We start from the raw sequence: 8,174 nt of genomic DNA on the forward strand, positions 1-8,174 counted from the left end.
TTGTTATTCATACTTGTATTTGTTGTGATTGGTTAATTATATTATAAACATTTTAACATATGGCAGCATATCTCTGTGAAAATATTCATGTGGTTTTTTTTTTCTTGTTTTTTTTTTCTTACATAGTTATTTCTCACACCTTACACACCTTCCCCCCACTCCAAATTGCCAAATTACAATTTTGTCTTTCACAACTCTAAACTGGAACTTATTTAAAATGTAAAAAAAAAAATTAAAAGAAAAAAAAAACAGAACTAAAAATTATAAATAAAAAAATTAAAAAGTTGTTAAATTTTGTTGATTAGTTGACCCTGAAGTTTACATATTTGCAAATTTAAAAGTTGAAATTATAGCTAATGTTGCTATGGAAATTGCTTGCATAAAACTGCTATATTTTCGGTCTTCCTGCATCTGTTTCACAGACCTTTTAAACAATAAAAATACAATTACCACAACCAGTCTTGGGATTGTTTCATTTACTTCTCTCTTGCAATAAAATTATTTTCTCTTTCTTTGTCTCTGTTGACCTGTCTCTCTTTCTCTTTCTATCTGTCTCTCTCTCTCTCTCTCTATCTCAGTCAGTGTGTCTTTCTCTTTTCTGTCTCTTTTTCTCTTTCTTTCTCTCCCTGTCTGTCTTAGTCTGAGTGTATGCATATGTGTGTGTTTCTCTTTCTGTGTTGTCTGTCTGCTCTCTCCCTCTCATCTCTTTCAAGATATGGACTGGGCTATTGAACTTTATATAACTCAATACATATCTTGTAACAATACTTAGATGTTTTTACCTCCATTAAACCTACATCAGCTATGGATTTTATTTTGTGTGAAATGTTAAACTGTTACTGACAAGTTGAACAGCCTTCGACCAGAATGATAGGCAAGCAGCATATATCCAACGCTCCTTTTAAAACAGATATTGATGTTGTTTTAGCTCTGTCATCTTTGAAGCAGACTCATAATTTAAGCCATTCCAGCCATGACCATCCTTCTTATGAGTATCTTACTCTACATTATCTAATGTGCCCTTTCTTTAGATAAAACGATAGGATATGATTTGAGGGAGAATTGGCTGCTATTTCTTGCAACTATATAGAGATTTCCCTGCAGATTCTGATGTAAGGTTGACTGGTGCTGTCTAAACAATATCTTTGAGATTTACTGTCAAGCGCTACCACTATATATTCTATTATATATCTATCTCCACTTAAACATGGATATTCTGTTAGAATAAACTATACCGCGATAGATACCATGAGAGAAACTCTCTTATTATGATAACATCATCACACCATCCTGCAGATGGTGAGCAGCTTATAGCAACAGTTGGAAGTTTGTTTACACCAACACTTGGAGCATTGATTACACTTACATTTAAAGCGTGACTGCTGCTATTACATAATGCTTGGGAATTTGAATGGGTTAACAGAACCTGCATAACTGAACATTTCTCAGACTGTTTTTCTTCTGAAGATAGGCCTTTGTGTCTGAAATATAAAGGTTTCTGCATTGTCAGAAGCTTTCTATTTTCTCTCTTTTTACCTTCTTTGAAATTACAATGCTTCAAATGAACTACAATGCCCTTATCTCATATTGGCTTTTGGTGCAAAATGCACTCATTTATATTGCTACCAGGGAGATAACTCCTTCCACCTCCAGGGCCAAGACCACTAGATCACATGATTTCAACCTTCCTTAGTCTTGTCAATGATGGCTGCTCGACTGCTAGAGAAAACAGCAACTCTTCTCCCCACCAGTGATATATAGAATAATAGGGCCAGTACTGAGCCAGACATCTATTATATAAATTTGTAAATAAATTTGTTGTTTAACTCCTGAGAAAATAATGAGGATTCCATTCATGGAATGCTTAGGAGCTAGATTATTTTTTTTCATTTCGTTAGGTATAGACATGGCTGATGATTAAGATCAATGTTGTGCAAATGTCTTCTACTAAAGCAAAATGATGTTATGTTTGTAGTCCTTGTTGATATGATGGTCGCTCTGTGCTTTTGGAGACCTGTTCAATAAGAAATCCCTTACTTGCAAAACAGGTAAGGGTTAGCGATAATATAAACCAGCTATGTGTAAACTCTTGCCTGAAATATGTCCCTATCCAACCTGTGCTAGCAAAGAAAAGCAGATGTTAAATGAACAAATATACTGTACCTAAAGTCTATGTTATCCAATGTAGTTTTCATGTTCTCTTTTTAAAGAGGACAATGTATGATTTGAGGGTAACTTAGTTGTTTTTTGTAGCTAGTCAAGTAACTATTCATTGGCTCATTTTACTATGAGGTTCAGTGCAGATGACCTTTGCAGGCCTTTTTAGACATACGAGATTGATGTGGTTGATTTTCTGTGTAAACATCTGTAATTCAATGATTGCAAGATTGTTGTTGTTGTTGGCACTCCGTCGCACACGACGTCGAGGGTTCCAATTGATCCGATCAACGGAACAACCTGCTCGTGAAATTAACGTGCAAGTGGCTGAGCACTCCACAGACATGTGTACCCTTAACATAGTTCTTGGAGATATCCAGCGTGACACAGTGTGACAAGGCTGACCCTTTGAATTACAGGTGCAACAGAAACAGGAAGTAAGAGTGAGAGAAAGTTGTGGTGAAAGAGTACAGCAGGGTTCGCCACCAACCCCTGCCGGAGCCTCGTGGAGCTTTAGGTGTTTTCGCTCAATAAACACTCACAACGCCCGGTCTGGGAATCGAAACTGCGATCCTATGACCGCGAGTCCGCTGCCCTAACCACTGGGCCATTGCGCCTCCACAATTGCAAGATAAGCATGGACAGAAAGGGAATTCCAGAGGTTTAGAGTCCTGGGGTGGAAGGATTTGACAGTGTTTAGAATAGAATCTGAAAGATGAGACACAGTGAACATAATTGAAGGGGGAGAGATGAGTGGCCTGGGTATTGTCATCATTTTATGTCTGCTTTCCATGCTGGCATGGATTGGACATTTTAGCAGAATCTAATAGATTGAAGGGATTACATCTTGCCCCGGTTTCCCAGTTTTGTTATGGTTTAAGATTTTCCTTATTCTGTCTACATTACAGAGTGTACTGGATGCTTTTTTGTGGAACCAGCACTAATAAAGTGGCCTTGTAACTTGCAAGACCAAAGAGCACCCCCTCTACTGAGAACGAGGATAAGAGGGAGGGAGAGAAGCAAAGAGAAGAAACTGCACATCTGTGAACCAATAGTTGTAGTGTTTTGATGAGTGAATGGGATTTTTTAGATGCAGACTAGGATGTTTATGTGTAGCAATAGCACCATTCCAGGGACCTGAACAATACTCCAGTGTTAGTCTTATTTGAATCTTGTGCTAGGTTACCAACAGATCAGAACTGAAGTATTTTCAGGGTCTAAAAATTAATTCCAGTCTTTGTGGTACTCTTTTAGCAATATCACTAATATGTGTCTGTGTTTAGGCATGTGATGAAAAATCCTCAGATTTTATGAGGCCTAGTATTTGTAATAACTTAGAAGGTTATATTTGAGTATTACTCATACCTAGAGAGGGCAAAGTATAAGACTTATTTTCTTTATATGTAGTAATTGTATCAAGGCCTCATGGAAGAATGTTCTTAAGGAGGACATGCTAGCCATTATCATAATCATTTAGCATCCATATTTCGTCCTGACCATTCTTCTCATCTTATATGTCCTTCATCCCCACCTCACCTATATTCATTATACACCTTTTATTCTTCCTCACTTTTAGTGGCCACTTTAGGCTCATAGCCTTCCAAATTACAAAACAATCTTCAAAAGAACTGGTGCCATACAAAAAGCACCCAGTACACTCAGTAAAGTGGTTGGTGCTAACATCCAGAAAAGGCATCAAGCCATAGAAACCATGCTAAAGTAGACATGGGAGTGTGACTCAGTCCTCTGACTTATCAGATTTTGTCAAACCATTCTACCCATGTCAGCATTGAAGCTGGACATTAAATGATAAGGATGATATATGTTTAATCCATGACCATGAGTCTGACAATATATTTTGTTCTGTCTCAAGGCTCATCAAGAACTGAAGGCAGTAGAGATATGCCTGACTATGTTCCCATGAATATGTCACCATGCCCAAGAAGATATATTACAATTCCAGAAACTTTGTCAAACCATTGTATTGATAGTTATGGGCAGGTACATATTGACATCTTATCATCTTTTGGTCTCAATTGGAAGATGTGTTTTGTCCAAAATAGATATTCAGCCTCTTTGAGGACTCCTGAAAAGTTTGATAAAGCTTCTATAATTGTAATAAAAATATGAATTTATATTCATTATATTGAGTATTTTCATTTTTAACGTATGAGACTTGCTCAACATCTTTATGTATGCGTGTGTACATGCATGGTGATGTTAAGAAGTTTGCTTTCCAACCATACAATTTTGGATATAGTCCCACTGCACAGCATGTCTTCTACTATAGCTCTGGGCTGACCAGAGTCTTGTGAATAGATTTGGTTGACAGAAACTGAAAGGCACCCATTGTTGTTTGCATGTGTATGTGCACAGGTGGGTGTGTTGTGTCTTGTTTTGATATTGTACAATAGCTGTATTGCACAATATCACAGTATGAATGTTACTGTCATACAAGGATCTTAATCATGTCTAATCTTTTGTGAAAACATGTCCAACCATGGGGAAACATTCCTTTACTTGAAAACAGGTGAGTTGACGACAGGCAAGGCATCTGGCAAAAGGAAATCTGCCTCAGCATATTCCATCTGACACATGAGAGGATAGAAAAGTGTACGTTAAATGATGTTGATGATATATATACATATATATATGAAACTTGCTCAACATCTTTCTTTATATATGTATGTGTGTGTGAAAAGATGACAGAGCAAGTGACTCCTGCTAGCCTGCTTGAGGTTGAAAATTAGTTAAAATAGCTAATAGTGATTTTCTGTAATAAAATTTAAAAAAATTTAAAAAAAATAATCTCATATATGTCAAATTTAATTTAATAGTCCATACATTGTGTGCTGATTTCTGCAATAGCATTTAAGAAATGACATTTCTTGGCCTAAATAAATTGTATTTGTAAGAAATTTCTTTTAGAACAATTTTGAAGAATGAAAACCACAAAATGGCAAAAAGGAGGATTTACTTGCATTGCCAACAATCTCCATTTACTCCAAGACAAGCTTTAAATGGAGAAATTTAGGATACTTGCAACATACAGGATTGTTTACATTACATCATTGTAATGTTTAAAATTTGTGTTAAAAGTGAACTGTTGTCAAATGATCAAATATCTCCCTCATGATGTTGATGCTACTAGAGAATTGTTATGAGAGGAGTGGTCACTAACTGAAACAAATGGAATTTTCGTTTTCCTTTTTTTTTTTTGTAATGTTTTAAGCATTCTAATATTACAAATTGTTGTTTTTAACAATTAACAATTTTACTGTTTAAATAAGAAACTGTAGCTGAGACTAAAGATAGCACACCAGCCTATAACCTGAAGAGTGTCTGATTTCAAGCACAATACTATGTGGCACTCAAGACAAAGACACTTAAATACTCTCAAAAACTCAATTCAATAGGCAGTAGATAGATATAATGTGAAGGTACATGTGTCTCCTAGCAAATAGTTAATACAGTTTCACTGCTATAGACAGAGGCAGCTGATTATACTGAGCTTGGGTCCTCTTTTAAGGAACAAACAACTCCAGTTAACCTAAGTTAATGAAGTCCTGTAATGATGATTCTCACAGAACATCTAACAGTTTTTCTTTCCATTCCTAGTTCAATTTCATGATAAATTATGCAATGATATAATCTTATAGAGTCACAGAAAATCAACTTCAAAAATTTCTGTTAAACCCTCTTGATACCATAATGTTTGAGACCACTCCTGGTTTCATGATAAAAGCTTCCTAAATTAAACCAATCTGCATAAAAACCTTCCATCAAAATTTCATGGTTATTGCTCACTAAATCAGCTTATAAACAACGAAGTTATTCTAATCACTAATAATGAGGCAAAATTTTGTTGTGTTTAGAAAGTTATCATGCCATTATTATTAACATGCACTGGTTCAGTTCCATTCCTTTATTATTAGCCAATTGGTTAAATATCCAACTAAATAATCAATTGTTTGTTTAGTTTGGTTAAACAGCCTTGGACTAAAAAAAAAGTCACTGAAAAGGTTGTAAGTAATAACAAAAGGAATTTGACAAACAAAAACAAAATAAATGACTTGCTATTAAACCAAATTAACCAAGCATCTGATTAGTTAGTTGGCTATTTAAACAATTGACAAATAATAAAGGAGTGAAATTAAACCAGTGCATATGTTAATAATATTGGCATAATGACTCTCTAACCACAAAAAAATTTGTTTCAACACAAATTTACATAAAGAGTCTTGCAAACCAGATACAAAAACGAAGTTGAGTAGAAAATTTTGCAATATTTTGGTAACTTATTTGCTTTATTTCTCAAGTTACATCAAAGGCAGCTGAGCATTCAAAGTAGAGGCCATCATGTTGCACCATCTAAAGCCACCTTTCTGCCAGTTCTTTGATCCCATGCTGATACTAGTTCTTGTCCTTCGAGACAAAGAACTCCTTCACTAAAGCTTCCATGTCCTCTTGGTTGATGAAGTTTCATGAGTGCAGGAAGTAAGCCATGGTTCAAAACAAGTAATAATCAGTGGGAGTCACGTCCACACTATATGCTGGATATGGCATCAGTTTGATTCCTGCAAGTTCCTGAAGTTTATTCTGGGTTGTTCAAGCAGTATAAGGTCAAGCATTGTCTTGCTTTAGAAGAGTTCACTTTCTGTTAACAATTGCAACACAATGGCATTCATCCATGAGATACCAAGCTTACCTGATATTCTCCAAGTGCTATTTACCAGATTTACCTAAGGCTTGGAGCACAGGCTCAAAATCCATGGTTTTAGGCCTACCTGATCATTGAAGTTCTTGCAACCTGAGCAAATTTTCTTGAACCATCTGGTTACTGTACCATGATCAACAGCACTTTCACCTTTCACACAACAAATGTTTTTGATTGCTTCTGCAGCGTTATGGCTTTGTTCAAACTCATAAAGCATAAGTCCCCAAATTAGTCTATGTTGCATATTCGTTTGTATGGATTCTAAATCACTTACAGAATGAAGCAATGCACAATGTGTCAGCGCACCAACTACCATGATACTACCAACCTCAGTGGGTACTTTCCACAGCTTGAATTGCTTTGATTACATGATATACATACTACAAACTAAAATGTTTGCAAATATTGCAAAACTTTTGACTTGTCTCAATGAATTCTTCATTATTTTCAAATTTGTGAGCATGACAATGTATTTCAACTGAAATATGGTAACAAAAGGGTTAAAGGTGTTATTAATCATATTTTAAGCTGTTTGCTTTGATGGAAAACTTTATACATCATCATCGTTTAACATTCATCTTCCATTCTTTAAATGGAGAAATTTAGGATATTTGCAACATACAGGTAGAAAATCTACCCAAGGCTATTGTGTCTGTTATAAATTGATTAAAATGAGATGTAGATCTATCTCTAAAGTAGGTTTGAAAGCCAGTATCCAAAAGTTCTTTTATGATGTTTTGGAACCTATTTTCTTTAAATTCGTCAACTGAGAGTCAAAGAGACTAAAATGCAAAAGGTGACCTCAACAGTGTCAGTAGCAAGAAAAAAAGCTCCCAGTACACAATGTAAAGTGGTTGGCATTAGGAAGGGCATCTAAAGCAGACACTGGAGCATAATGTAGTCTTTTGACTCATTGGATCTTTGTCAAACCATCCAACCCATGCCAGCATAGTAAATGGACATTAAATGATGATGATAATGAAACACTACTCTATTGAATCTTTAGTAAGACATCAGAGTACTGAACATATCAAGCTAATTTATAGTTATAGCATTCTGTTTTTCATGTCAAAACAACAAAACGTAACAGTTAAATTAGTGAAGGAAACTGAAATTCACAGAAAGGCAAAGTTAATCTGATGAAAGAGAAGACAGACTACTTCATAATTTTCATATTTATTTCTCTAAAATGTATAACAAAGATATATTATAAATCAAAACATGCATATATATATATAAATATATGCATGTATATATACGCATATATATATATATATATATATATATATATATATATATA

The 8,174-nt window shown here is 35.0% G+C and overlaps 1 protein-coding gene across 5 annotated transcripts in view; it reads left to right on the forward strand.

Annotated features, from left to right (window-relative positions):
• Window positions 1–8,174, forward strand: part of LOC106868682 (1-acyl-sn-glycerol-3-phosphate acyltransferase delta) — a 120,616-nt gene that overhangs the window by 75,649 nt on the left and 36,793 nt on the right. The gene's annotated exons all lie outside the window — the stretch shown is intronic.

The sequence above is a fragment of the Octopus bimaculoides genome, chromosome 2 (assembly GCF_001194135.2).
Source record: "Octopus bimaculoides isolate UCB-OBI-ISO-001 chromosome 2, ASM119413v2, whole genome shotgun sequence".
Classification (NCBI taxonomy): domain Eukaryota; kingdom Metazoa; phylum Mollusca; class Cephalopoda; order Octopoda; family Octopodidae; genus Octopus; species Octopus bimaculoides.